General features: G+C 37.1%; 1 protein-coding gene across 3 annotated transcripts in view; it reads right to left on the reverse strand.

Annotated features, from left to right (window-relative positions):
- Nucleotides 1-13,046, reverse strand: part of ZNF366 (zinc finger protein 366) — a 33,228-nt gene extending 20,182 nt beyond the window's left edge. The window contains exons 1-2 of one of the 3 annotated variants that reach the window (XM_041426886.1): nt 12,921-13,022; nt 11,699-11,748 (exon numbers count right to left, since the gene is read on the reverse strand). The gene's annotated coding sequence lies outside the window, so the exon portion shown is untranslated. Of the gene's footprint in view, nt 1-11,698; nt 11,749-12,920 lie in introns of all 3 variants that reach the window. The other 2 variants (XM_041426884.1, XM_041426887.1) reach the window with 2 other exon arrangements.
- Between the last annotated feature and the right edge of the window lie 2,362 nt (nt 13,047-15,408).

The following is a 15,408-nucleotide window of genomic DNA, read 5'->3' on the forward strand; positions in this document are numbered from 1 at the left end:
CAGACTTTGAAAATGCCAAGAACACCTGTACTAAGGTGAAAATGTCCATTACTGGTAACCAAGTATTTTGGGTAGTACACATCTCATCCCTCCTTACAATCTTCCCTGCTATCTTCCTTCATTGAAAGCACAAATCCTTGTAGGCAGAAGGTAATAAAACATGTCAATGCCCATATCTGAATTTCTCTAAAATCAGTGTCAAACCTACCATCCTATTCTTTAGAGAAGCCACTGCAAGGAGCACTCTCCATCCATGTTCTTCAGGCATAAATATCCACATTTCAAGTAGAACATTTGAAAAATGGACCCCACTAACACATATGGAGTGTATGTTAATAAATTCAATCTATCTAAACTCTGTGCATATTATGTGCATTTATAACTAAGTATGTATTAAGACACCCAAATAAGCCTTCAAGCTACAATGTTTGAAGTTAACCTAAAAGATTATTTATGTTTTAAATGAAACTTCTTCTTCTGTCATAGTTTGGAGCTGGGAGAAGACAAAAATTTGGACTACCTTGTGAAATTTGGACTACCTTGTAAAAAAAAATATGGATTTGTAGAAAGTATTCAAAATCAATGAGTGCAGTTGTTGGTGAGGAGACACAAATATAGAGGAAGTTTTCAGAAAAACAAACCTGAGCTGGGAATAATAGTCATTGAGTTTAGTCAAATATTTTTCAATACCACTTCTACAAACACTTATTTTCTCAGTCTCACATGCATTGAAGTGAGATGTCAAAGGAAGTCCATGATTTAACCATTAACTTAATTGTCTATGGGGATAAGGTTTCATCCCATGTCTTTTACAAGGTGTATATCTGCTTAAATGGAGAGTGCTATCACGATAAAGATACTGCCATAAATATTTCTCTTCCCTTTTTGGATTATCATCACTAATAGAACTGGAATTAGAAATAAGTAAGCAATTGTTCATGAACATGATCTGGAATGACTGAAAATGAGAAGTGGAACAGATTAGGTTTTTTCTTCCTACATTAGTATGATAGTACTAAGAAGATCACTGTCTTTTCACTTCTCCCTGGGAAATTACCTTCATCTGCTGGTAGCAGGCTTCAGGATAAAACTTCTTCTTTCCATCAACAAATGTGAGGTTTTTCTCTCAGTGAATACTTTGTAAAATAAAAGTGATAACCTTTGTAATTCTTCACAGGACATAATCAGACCTCATTAAGGCCTGTGGGAAGAATTCCAATGGCACCTGAAAGTACTTCTCACAGTTTCCCTTATGATTTCTTATGGGTTCTGTTGCTCAGTGAGATAGGAGCCCATCTATTCCTCAAACAAATGAAAAAAATACTTTTATCTTCAGAACATATGTCAGCAGGTGGCAACCTTTGCAGACAAGCTTAATGAAAATCAAAGGAAGTTAGTTGATTAAAAATCTGATAGGTTGGTATGACACAGTAAATAGATACAACAAGTAATGAACTTTCAAGGACATCTTACTTATTAAATTATTTTTTATCTTCATTTGCTATTTTGGTATCATCCTAGCTTCTAGTTTGAAGTTCAGTCATTTTAGATATTCCTTCTGGTCTAAGGGCTTCATATCCAGCATAGCTGCATTAATATTGTCTGGGAGGTGTCACCAATACAAAGAAATGGGTCTTCTCAAAGGAAACTGTGCAGTGGAAATATTCTCCTTTCATTGTCTTTGCTTCTCCCAAATTTTAACATTTTAACTTGAATAATCTTTTGTACATTAGCTGAGAAATGCAGAAGTCAAACATATACATTTGCCTGCACTGTCTTTGAAATCAAGATGGATTTGTGTGTAACTTGTATTCGTTTCATTGTTTTCATTTTTAGTGAGCAAGACACTATGAGCACTTTCACAGGAGTATAGTTACTTTGGTGTTCATTATAATAGAGGAAATGCCTTAAAATAGTATCAAAATTATACACATTCACTTTTCCATAATTTACAGATAATTTTTATTTTGATAACTACTCAAAGTATTAAACAAGATTTTCAGATTTCCTCTGATGAAAGTCTGGAGCAGTCCCACCATGTAGCCTGCCAAAGCTGGGGTATTGTTTGTGGCATCAGTTGTGTTTATAGGGTTTATGGCATAATTTGTGTTCCATGTTTGAATTGATTCAATTTAAACCAAAAATAGGTTGACAGATGCTGTAGTGAGGTAGCTGCAGACTTATTCTCTCCAGTGTTTAGTTGTGTTTAGCAAAATGGTTTGCTATCCTTCTTGTTACTTTTATGTGTGCTCTGTCCTTATTCTAGAGACGCCTTTGTTGCCATTCTCTCTACCCTTCTGCCACCTAACAAGGGAGCGGGCAAGGGTGACAGAGCAGTATGTCTGGGTTACCCACAGACCATCTACCCAAGGGGCTTACTGGCAATGCCTCTAGCAGTACTTAGCCCTGTGGACCTCTCTAGTTATTTCAGGTCATGAACAATGTTGTTTTTGAGTATAGTTTAGAGTGCTGGTTTGGATCTTTATTTTTCTTTTCTTATCCTTCTTTCTCCTTTTTTTTTTTTCCCCTTCCTCTTCATGATTTTTCTTAGTCCTTTTCTTCCCTCTTAATTTCTGTATTCTGTCTGTTGTTCACTCCCTATTTCTCTATTCTGTTTGCTAAAATGATCAGCAACACAGAGACAACCTGCATAATGAAATGAATGTTAAGTCAACAGACTCTGAAGTGCTACCTCTTTACACAAAGCCACCCCAAACCACAGCTACACATGATGGGAGCCTGCAAGGCACAGCACATTAAATGGTCTTACAGTGTGTAAATGGACCAAGATTTCACGTCCTCAGCTGAGCACCTGCATCTGCCTGATTTGCTGGTACTGACACGGAATTCAAACCTGTGTCGGAGCACAAGCCACTGCGAACACGCAGCCGCTGGGGCAGGCCTCTGGCTCCACCGTGTAGGCCCGCCCCTTGCCTGCCCGCAGCAGGGTGGGCTCCGGCCGCGCCTCCTGCCTTTCGCCGTTCCTCCGCAGAAGCTTGCTAACTTAGCTTAGCGGGAGCCGAGCTTCTGGTGAGGCACCGGAGGGTGTCAAAGCAGGCATGTCAGCTCAGGCTAGCAGTATAGATCACCCAAGACACTGGTATTGGGAAGAATACAAGAAACAGGAAAGCATATTATGTCAGCTTTCCAGCCTGATCTTCAGGCATCTTAAAAATCTTCCTACAAACAGATTGTAACCTGAAGTTACGCCTGGGAGGAGTCCAGACTCCAGAGGGTTGGAGTCTGCAGCCCCTAACAATCACATCTGACTTCCCCCTGCTCCCTGCCCTTGGCACTTGCACTTCTATTAGCCTAAAGGCCCAATTCCAGCCGAAGGAGACCAGAGAGACCAGCTCAGGCTTCAGGCAGGGCTCAACTCCCCTAGCTCCCCTAAGAGGTTAGAGATGTGGGTCCAAACTCCTTGGGAGGGAAGTTAACCAGTCTCCTGTCTTGTGGCTTTTGTATTTTTCTCCAAATTTGATGTTGTCAGTGCATATTCAGTTAATATAAGTATTCTTACAGGACTTGGTTCCTGAGAGTATTTGGGCATAGGTATCTTGAGTTTTCAGAGCCTGCTCAAAGCTCAGGGCTGACAAGATCAGGTTTCCCGTAATGGTGAGATTTGCGGCACATGTAGCAGAAGAGTTTCAAACATGCAAAGTCTAACTGGTGCCAGAAGGCAGGGTGGAAATGCAATTTGATCCTGCCCTCACTAGGCATTGGAATTAATGATGGATTGGCCAGCTCAGTTAATTACTCAGTTAAACAACTCTCATCCTAAGCAGCCTGCTTAATTCTCTCTCTGACATCATCTGTATTGCACTGAAATAATTATGCAATATCTGGGGTGTAGCTGAGAACAAGATTTGGGATTAGACTGCTGTGAGGTGATGACAATTAGACAAATTTCTTCCTTTTCTTAAGTGGATAAGGCGATCTCATTTTGTAGGCTGGAACCATGGATGTGTCCCTGCCTTTATAAAGTATGTGGAGTCACTTTAATCATTGTTTATAAAAGTCCTATCACTCCATCCCTGTTTCCTGTCTATCCCATATCTGCCAATGCAAATTAAACTAATGCAGTTTTGGCACTGTGGAAATCCTATGTGTTAATAGTTTTTCATCTGGAACATTTTCAAATTGTGTCCATGAAGCTTTAGGGTTTTTTTCTTCTATATACCGATATAAAAAGAGACAGCGTGAACAAAATAATAAATGAATAATACAAATATTAGGAAGGATTTTGTAGTAAAATAGCGATGTTGGATAGAGTGTGGAGTCCTTAAAGAACACTTTGGGTATAATCTTTCCACCTACAATGCACAATCATTAAACACTATAAACAGAACAGAAAGGGTTTGAGCTGTTATTTTAAGAAAAATAACGGCGCTATGAAGAACATCCAAAATTAGAATGATCAAAAAAGCATGCCCTTCCATAACCCTCGTGCTGTCCTATTTGAGCTCTTATTTTGAAAGCGAACATTTCACTGGCATTCATGACCTTTAAAAAGGAAATACACTGAGCTTTCCTTCCTACTGTAATCCCAGTGTCCTTATCACCTATATGGAGGCCAGAGAGATGGTCTGTTCTCCTCCCATATCTTTGTTGTCTTAAATGGTAGCTAAGGGTTCTTCAAGCTGAAGAACCAAGGTAGCTTGGTTCTTCAAGCCAGCCAGCTGGCTCCCCCATCAGCAGTTAATGGCACCTTATGGGCATCGCATGTACCTCAAAAAAGAAAGGACCAGATAAAATGTGTACACATGATTGGAAAAGGGCCAAGGGATTAGAGGATTGCATGGAAGAGATTTTGTAAAAAGTTTCCAAAACAGATTAAGTTTTAATGAAAGGTTAGGCTTTTTTAAACATGGAAGAGTATAATTACTCCTCAGCAGAACCATTGCTTTTTTGTATTTATTTTGTGCTCAATTCCTTGTTTCACACAATTCAAAACTCATAGTGAAACTGAAGGTTTCTAAAATGGTAGGTACCATGTGTTTCAGTAAGACATGTTATATCCTACAAGAACTGAAAGAACAGGATTCCACCCACAAAGTGACAGAAGTGAGTATATATTTGTGTGTGTGTGTGTGTGTGTGTGTGTGTGTGATTTATAAAAACATATCTGCTACTAAACAATTATCTTAGTGTCTATTTATTAAAATTAATCACCAGATAATGTTTTCCTATTTATTTAGGAAAGATGAGTACATTTTATTTCAGCTGAAGACTGAGCAGATTTCTTGCTGGAAAAGCTGCTTGGTTGTAAAGACTGATTAATCCTTATTAGCCTGTATTACTCACTTGTAATTAAGCTGGCTTAGTAATGACTTAGATATTTCCCTCTGAACCTAAGTACAACAGAAAACACAGTAAAGGAATTAGACATATCAGTGCTGTTCTTAGGACACCACTGTGTTTATTTTGTTGAGACCCTACAAGAAAAAAATAAGAATCTTACCAGTAAGAAAGCGTTTAAAAAGGCTCTTAAGGCAAATTGCTGAGCCATTGGAAGGAACTTCTTTTGATATATCTGCATTGTGATTATGGAGTTCTGCTTTCCAAACTGCCAGAGCATAAAACTTCTATTAAAGCTTTGAAAAATGCACTGAATATGTATTTATTGTCCAGAAAAATTATCACTTGCACATACATCTCACAATTTCATTCAGTGAGGATTAATTTTTTTTAAATTATTTAGTTTGAAGAGAAATGTGTTTACTTCTTCAGTTCCAGCACAGAATGGCATTTTTGTCTGATCATATGAAGTGCCTGCAAGAAGTAGTTTAAGATACTCTCTGCCTTTGCCCTTCACTTGTGCTGCCAAACTTGAATCTTTTCCTTGACTGAACAACAAAAATACTTTCCTTCTCTGATCCCCAAAACACATCCTGCGTTTTGCTCTTAATGATTTTGTTAACTTGTAGAAAGTTTAAAAAAGAAGCACTAGTTTGTTGCCGAAACTACAGAAAATCTGAAATTCAAAACAAATTCTGTCTTGCTTCTACAATTTTCTTCAATTAGAAAACAAATGCATTTGGTCAATATGGGGAATAATTCTTGAGGTTAATTATTTTAAACTGAAACAGATTTAAAATGCTAATTTTACTGAATTCAATAAACGAGCATATTGAGTGGGAAAGACAGCTCAGACTTAACCAAGTAGCACCAGCAGATACTGGAACAGAGACTAGAATCACAAATAAATAAGCAATTATTTTTTGGCAAAAAAAAAAAAAAAAAAAAAAAAAAAAAAGTAAGAAGAAAATCAATATAGTTTGAAACCTGAAATTCTGAACATTTTCCAAACCAGTCTAGGACTAGTCTTTCCTTCACCATAAGTGATGCTCTGGATACTAACTCAATTCAGATTTTCATCACAAGAAAAAGGAAACCAAAAACCCCATCAAACCACTGTGACTCAGCAGCATGACTAAGAATGGCCAACTAGCATCATAAAATGAAGTTATGTAAGAAATCACTTTATGTATTAATATAACTCTCTCTACCAATCCCTGCCCATACCTCCACAACGCCATCCCAAATCATTCTATTCAGGACCTTTTTCCTGGAAAAAACAAGTATCACATAAAAAACATGGAAAAATTAATAGGAATTGTTGCAGTCTTTTAGAGGGAATAGCAGGTAAGCCTCTGGTCTGAGCGTAGAAACATTACCGATTGAATTCTGTCATGATTCACTGTCCTAACCAGATTCATTGCCTTCCAGTGGGAGCCTGTTCATTGTTTTTTAGCAGGAAACAAATTAGTCAAAATTCTTGCAGCAAGTCATTCAGGTGAACCCTGAGTCTTGATCCCTATCCTGCAGAATCAAGTAATAGCCATTCAACTGCATTCTTTACCCGTGACTGAAGTTTAAGTGGGGTTCACTTTCTGTGGGATGTGAAAAAATCAATTAATGTGTTTGAAATGAAAGACTGGTATTTCCATTTTTCTGGGAGAGGAAAGAGGAGTTGGTGAACACCGTTCCTCCAATATATGTGACTCTTTCTGTGACATCCTGACAAAATGCTGCCTACAGACACAAAATTCTTCCAGAAATCTTGGTAACTTTGTATTGTGAGTGCAGCATTATGCAGGAAAACTGTTTGATATAGCATTCATACTGCTGTGATTCCTTGCTCTGTGATTCTATAGAAAAAATATCTTCTAATTTGTAAATGGGTGGGCTTAGTTTCTGGTGAACCTATGAACAAATTGTTGTCAGGTGGCTCTTCCAGGAGGTCCTCTACACTTTCATGGAATTCCTATCACAGGACAATGATTTTGGAAAAATACAGGATGATCTTCACAGCTTCAGAAATCTGCACTAAAGAACTAACCTAGGGTGGGCTCGTGCCTACCAGATGCCTCAGACTACTTCTGCTGGTTCTTAGAAGCTGACAGATGCTCTAAAAACAGGTCATTCCTCCCTTTTCCACCTCCTGGTATTGTTTTCATTGCACATGTACTCTAAATACTTTTAAGGAAAAGCAGACTAGTAGAAAAATATTATGCTAACTGGAAGTATTGTATGACAGATGCCGCCTTTTCAAATAATACTCTCAAATAAGTTTTATCTGGAGCTGAAACACCAAAGCTGAAATGCTATATGCTCTAGAAAGCAGCTCAGAGAAAAAACTAAACCTGAAATACTCACTGCATTCCAACACATCCATCCTGGATACCTTTCGATTTGTTTTAGATCCCGTGTATTACGTGTTGGTAAGAGTACATACTCTTTCCAATTTAAAATTTTTAAGTGGCAGATCCAGGATAGAGCCCACCATGAAACAAGAAGTCTTTCATCACTGCAGAAAGGGTCTAACCCTAAAAAAGGAAGACTGAAGTATAAGGGGCTCTTTCACAACGAGCAATAGCAACAAATTTAAAGGAAGGCTAGAACTCATCTTGTCCTTCCCAGCCAACACACTTGTAGCTTATCAGAGGGGCTGGTGTCAGAACAGGAAGGGGCAAAGCCACATGGTTCTCTCCCAGAGCCACCACATCTGATCCTCCATTGTGGGAAGACCAAGATTCTTCCATGCAGGGAAAATTAGATGGTGTCTATTCTTCATCAGGCCTGCAGACAGAGGACTGTGTGGGCCTTGCTGTGCAGTAACGTCACTTCTACTACAGCATCATCCAAGAAGAACAGCTGAAAATGTGTGCTCCTTCTCACAGCCTTGCTTTCAATTTTAAATCATTTTTACCTGTCTCAAGCTCTTAGTAAAATGTGATGTTATCAGTGTAGGAGACTAACTTATCACTTTTAGTAATTAAACCAATCATCAACTTCATATTCAGTGTTCTCTGAATTCTAGTGCTTCTAATGAGCATATGCAGATGAAAAGTTGGGTGTTTTCAGGATTACTTTTTTGAAGATTGACAAGGGAAAAATAGGTTTTCAGGAAACACACGTCTTACCTAAGATTTTTCCTTTAAATCAAATTAATTACTGTACATCCACGAAGTAAGAGGAAAATGTCTTAGTGTTTTAGCTTCCATGGTAGAAGACGGACGAAAGGAAGAGAAATTAAAAATAGGGTGGCATTTTCATCCTACATTTAAATAATTAATAACAGGTCTTTTCTAACATCAAAAGCAGGAAATTAGAAATGAAAGTAAAAAGAAAAAAAGAATTATTCACATAATTTCTTCTCATAACATCCAGAGCACAAAAATATTTTCTTTTATTACGTGATTACTTAGCTTAATTACTATCAGTGACATTACAGTTTTTACAATACATTAAGAATTGTTGGTTGAGAAAGAAAATACTGTGTTTCACTTATCAAGAGCACAGTAATATGTATAAAACCATTTGTTTTACAGAAACAAGGGAAAACGTTTTTACATTTGGAAGGATCTAAACCAAACATTAAGTAATATTTTTCACTGGATCATTAGTATTTTAGAAGTCAAGCAAGAAGGACTAGTACCTGTCTGGAAGATATAAACAAAAAATACACATCCAGCATGCAACTCAATGCATGTTTTAAATAATTGCTGGGGATCAACTTAGGCCTCTTCACTGGATAAAAATCTGAATATCATTTTTAAAATGCCACTGAATTTTTACAGCAATGGAAAGCTGCATTCTCAATTTCAGAATAGCAAATTTTCAGCCAAAATAATCCCATCTTTTTTTTCCCCCCTGAATTTGTTTCTTTCTTTTCAAAGGCTTTGCATTATTTGTGTCTCTATATGTCTTTCTTCTCCAAGATGACATTCCTTTCTTTTTAGTGATCTTCTGAGAATGTAAGCTAGGTCATGGAAAATTACTGCGCAGAAGAAGAAAGTAACTATTTTGTTCTAATAGGTGGTTTCTTTTTTAAAATTTTGCTGGGTTATAAAATTAATCCATCAAACAAATGAATAATTTGACAACAATCTGTAGCAGTCTCACAGCACATATAAGGTCTGTTTGAAGGAGCAGTTTGATTGGATCACTTGGTACTGAAGAACAGGCATTGGTGCTTAAAAACTATGGATCATTTTTATCAACTAGTAAATAAGATGTTGCCTTACACACCATTGATTTGTGTCCTTTCAGCACAGCTACAGAAAATCCCCAATACCTTATGCAGCCTTTATTTCTTTTGTGTCTTCTGATTAGATTCTGCTGACATGTCCAGAAGAGTGGAGCAGTCCACTCTTCTACCTTTCTGCACCACTGAGTCTTTGCAATTTCAAAGATTGAAAACAATGTAAATTCTGTCTGAAATCAATATTCTTCTGTCTCATCATATGGGGCTTGAATTGGGTTGCTTCTATGATTCCTAATGCTTATCCTGTTCTAAATCCTGTATATCTCTCTGGCACTACTAGGAACAGCACCCTAAAGACATGATGCTACATTTGTTTGTGAGATGCACATCATGTCTTTCAAACCATCACTTTCTGCTCTGCACCCAGATAGTCCTAAACAAGGCTCTTGTTGATATGCTTGTTTGTAAGAATGAAAAACAAACAAAAAAAAAAAAACCACCAAAAAAAACCCAACAACAACAACAACAAAAAAAAAAACCAACAACAACAAAAAGAAACAACACCTCCTTGGGATTCAAAGCTTAAAGTTATCTCCTGGTCAAAAGTGTACATTAGACATGCCAAAATGTTACTAGGAATGTAACTCAGTGCTACTATTCTGTATCCAAAAAGTCTCAGTAGTTTGCACATTAAAGAAGCTGGTTTTAAATATAAAAAGGCAATGACATTTATAGAAAGACATCTCTTAGCTTCTATACTTTTTGAACCAGACCTATTAACTTGGGATTTCCACAGGCTACAAATTGTTTCTGTAACCTCTCTGCCATTACTGTTATAGCTTTATTTTTCTATTTCCAAACAAAAGCTATAATCTTCTATATTTTACTTCATTATAATTGAGAACACATCAAATGGAAATAATGGCTTTAAATAATTCTCTGAGGAAATACATACACTGACTTATCATTTACTTATTTATGTTATATACATAAATATGTCTATTACAGTAGAAGCAGTAAGACCTTAAGCAAAATAAACACAAATTGTCTCTTTTTATTCTTGGCTTATAATTTTAAGAGCTGAGTCATTAACCATTAACAGTCCAGTCTCTCACAAACATTGGGGTGAATAACTGAAAATTCATTGCATAAATATTTAATTTGTGCTGTAAACTAGTAGCAAATCTGTACCCAGTAGAGACTCAGACTATGCCTTTCTCTGCTGTAAATATCTCAGTGACGTACGAATAACATGTCAGCCAAAAAATATTTTTTCTGACACCTTAAGAAAGATATTAGTTCTGTTACAAGCTCCTGTTGCACTAAATCACGTTACAGTGGTTCTGACAATAAATTATACAAAGTGAAAATAAATAAGCTCCAAAGGATTGCAAAGATATATTTTCAAAAGTAAAATAAACCTAACAGGTAAATTATAAGAATGAAATTCAAAATTCAAGGTCTGTTTTTTACTGTCAAATTACTAAGCATTCCTTTTAAAAAGTTTTCTCTGTGCTCATTATTGGGGATTGGGTTTTAAAACAGTATGTACTGCTTTTGTTCACCTACTATGATTTGAACAAATTTGTTCATATTTATATATTTCAGACGATGTCTCAGATAAAGGATTTATTGTATATATGATCTAAATCAAGAAAGCACAAATGTTTATCATCTTCAGCAATAAAACCTGGACCTAAAAGCTGCAGCTTACTTTCACCTATGTGGCAAACTTAACTTTTGAACCAACCAGACCAAAAACTTAAAAGTGATTGCAATCCAGACTAATTTCCTGCAGTTTGAAGAAAATACTACCACAAACACAGAACTTATGTAATTTTCTCTGTGTGTTTGGAAGACTCCTATAAGTCTCACTTGATGTAAAAACTGGGATTCCAGGTGTTTGACATGTAACTGTCAAAATAGCTGTCCAAATCATGTCTTTAATTTGAATCAGTATATAGTCACATAAAAATAAACCCAGATATCTCAAGGGGAAGATGTGGCCGATGGTTTTCACGGCAACATCTGGCGGACATTTGTTATTAGCAGATAACAAATTGTTTGTGAGTTAAGTATAACCAAATAAATAATTGACTCGTACCAAACTAGACTGAATGGCAACATTAAGCTAAAGAGGTCACGAAGCAAGTTATTTCCATCTCCTTTGGCAAAACCGCCTTTGGCTGCTCCCAAAGCAAAACTTACCCAGAAACTGGGCTGAATTTGTGGCAGATCATTCCTTCTTATGGAAAAACCTGTAGAAAGACACCAGATAGAGGGAGGCAGAAAGTCCTTTCCACTAGTTGTTTCAGTAAGGGCTGAGAGCAGGAGGCTGTCCCAGGGCGGAAGCAGCCCAGGTACCCTGGTGGGAGCAGGATTTGGAGTAGGGCAGCTGGAGCTGCCTGACAGCCTTTTGCAATATCTCCCCATCATTTGTAGCCTCTCTGTCTGGGCTGTGGGCAGCCTGCACTTCAGAGAGCAGCACCTTGAAGAAACACTTAATCACAAGATGAGCAAATTCTCTTTTTGGAAAGAAATGGACACCTGTCCTATTTCTTGCCCCACGTCTGCATTCTGCTTCTATAAAAGTGTGCAGGGTGGGATTTTTCTCATGCAATATTTGAAACCTGCTCTTGCATTCAGTCACTCATTTCACATGGCAATTCTGATCATTCTGATGCATTTATGATCAACATGAAAAACATTATTGAAGTCTAAAAATTTGCAAACAGATATGCTATTGAGTCCATCCTATTACTGATGTGGGTGATCAGCCTCAGTGCTGTTATGTACTGCACAACATGAACTTTTTCTTTTGTTTTGTTTTTTTCCAAGTGAGATCCAGGAACCATCTTACCACCTCCTAAATGTCATTGTTCCTAGACTAATCATATACACAGATGATTAGAGATAAACATGTGTAATCCTAAACACAATGCAGTTTGAAGGGAACAAAAACAGCCCCAGTAATTCTTCTCCCAGTATAGCACAGGTTGGTGTGTTGGAGCAGACTTCAGTACTGGCAGATGATAAATGAAATACATTGATTCCCATATGACACAGCTCCTCTCTGTATTTTAGCAATTTTGCTGAAACTGTTGGGATAAAGTTAGTGAAGCCTGTAACAAGATTTTCGTGGCAGGACTTATATACGCAAAATTCACAGGAGATTGTATTGTGAATATTATCAACCTCATTAGAAAATACTTTCCTATCTGCTTAGGTTAAACCATATGGTAATAGCACCAGTATCTAAAAACCAGACTATAGGTATCTCTAGCGTAAATAGACTGCTTATTAATGCATATGGTTATTACTCTTTTATCAGTTAAATATGTATCTAATTAACGCCTTTTCTTAATACTAACACAGATATATGTATTGCACTTTTAAAGAGTTAATCATAAAAGCAATTTACTTAACTTACCAGTTGTTGAAGCTGGAAGGAGTCTTGCCCTAAACACTACCTGCTCTGATGTTTGTAATATCTGTGTCTCTCTCCCGCTGTCTCCCTCCCCCCCGTGCAGAGATTGCAGTAAACTTAGAAAACTAGCAGGGACAATGTTTCAAATGACTTAAGAAGGAGAACAGGAACAATCATTTCGTTCTCTTTTTTTTTTCAGATGAGTACAGTACCTTCAGAAAGAAGGAAGGAAGGGAGGGGAGAGGAAGTCAACAACCCTTTGCTTTCCTGCAAAAAATAAGGAAACAGCAGATAGCAATCTCATTTTCTCTCAAACAAAATGTTTGGAAAAATAAATATATCCAATCCAAAAGGAATTCCTTAAGTATTATATCTGCATTATTGGCTTCATAAAACCCTCTTTACAGCTTGTTATGTGCAACTACATGAAATGAATTTCCGAAGTAGTAGGTAGGAATAAGACACCCATATCTTATGTAGAACAATTAGCTGTAAGCTTACATAGATAATGAAGGCTTTTACTCTAGAGAAAGACTAATCATAGATGTATACACAGATCTTGTTTCCATGGTGATATAGGTAAAAAAAATACCTAAAACCCCTGTTTACAGTGATCAAAAGAAAATAGCACATTGGCTATTTATAGAACACTGGGGGAAAAAGAAGGGTGATGGATCACAGTTTGATACTGGCAGGGCAATAATGAGTAATTGATCTCAAAGAATGGCATTATAGAAGGCATACTGATTTAACCAAACAGAACCAATGTACTGTGTTCTAGAACAGATTTTATACTTCATTTGTTTCTTTCATTCTTTCCCCATTAAACATATTTTGACAACCAGATACTGGCCAGCTGGCCGGAGTTAAACTTGGGATAAGTTTAGCCCATTGTGCTCCTCTGTGTTTTTGTTTGCTTGTATCTTTCCCTCTAACTTTATCTATCATCTGAAGGTCACTTATAGTGATTAGATGCTCCCTTTTCTTTCCCATTAATTTTTTTTAATTCTGACATACTTGCCAAGTAAACACCTTCACACTGTCATGGAGCTATGTCTTTAGTTTGTCTAGCAATGTAGTAGTGAATATGAAGCTGCAATTCAGGTTGATTTTTATGAAAGACTTTTTAGGAAAAACCCTTTCAAAAGGTCCTCTCCTACATACTCTGCATCCAGACTTTGCTCTAGAAGCAATAACTAGATAAATGCTGTTGAAATAATTTAGATTACTGCTGTAAATCCACTTTTAATGGAAGAACAAGTTGGTATGTTATCCCATAGAGATTACTGTTTAATTTATTGTACAATAATGAGAATTTATAAGCTTTAAACCAAGATAGGAAGTAGTTCTTTAGCACCTGTGTTCCTTCATGCGATTCCTGGTGCTATTTCCTGAAGCTATCCAGCCATTATTTGGTTGGAGAGGTTTTTATCTTAATATTCATAAAATGAAATCTTTCATAATGGACATTAGCATTTGACAAAGCCTTGCAGGTGCTATGAGTGATCTCTCTCCACCACCACCAGGGTTTTCTGAAATGGTCAAAACCATATAAAAGCAAAAGTATGCAATGCACTTGAATAATATATTGCAAGTGAAGTCCTTAACTCTTCCTTGGGGATGGGGGTCCTAATTGAAGAGATCTCCTCTGCATACTGAGCACAAGGAAAGTAAAGAGGCATGGAAACCCACTAAAGTAATGTGTTGTCCTGCAGGATCATCCTAATGGCACAAAACCTGTAATTTTGTTTCAAAATTGCTTTTCATCATTTTGTAGCTAGGAGCAGCTTCCAGTGCATTCAAGACAGTTTAATTTTTTAGTTTTCCAGGCACAACAGGCTAATGAGACCCTGTATGATGCCATTTAGCATCATATATAGCATTTTTGTTTCTCTCCATTGGGAGCCTAATGCAGAAGCATATTTGAAAACCTATACTGATTAAGTTAGGATCATTCTTAAGTCTCTGAGCATATGTAATAGTCTGTGCAGTCCTCTGTGAAGGACTTAATTGTCACAGCTATTCTATACTTCTTCAAAGAGTCCCTCTTTGAGGACTGCAAAGCTAAGGAGCTGGACACAAACATCTCTGAAGCACCTTCAACAGGGAGTTTACAATCCTGATTAAAGGGGAACTATGAGATACCCCTACTTCAGCAGGGATAGCAGGAGATGTAAGGTTCCTTCACTTAATTCTATCTCATGTTCCATTGTCAGCAGCCCTTCCACCCATCCACGAGGTCAGAACTTACTTAGTTGCCCCAGCTAAGTCCCAGCATGCAGCCACTGAAGTACTTGACCTTTTCTTTTGCTGGTTTCTCCCAACTGCTGCCAGAAAATCACAACCCAATGAGGAAAAGGCACTAAAACTGTGATTTTCATGCCATAAAAATATGTTGTAAGGTCGTGTCTTTTGCAATGCATGTCTTTTGCATGTCAGGTCAATGTGCAATTACTGATGGTGGAGAAAAAAAAAGCACATACAAAATCAT

This window comes from Onychostruthus taczanowskii, unplaced genomic scaffold (genome assembly GCF_017590055.1).
Source record: "Onychostruthus taczanowskii isolate IOZ18803 unplaced genomic scaffold, ASM1759005v1 scaffold96, whole genome shotgun sequence".
NCBI classification, from domain to species: Eukaryota; Metazoa; Chordata; class Aves; order Passeriformes; family Passeridae; genus Onychostruthus; species Onychostruthus taczanowskii.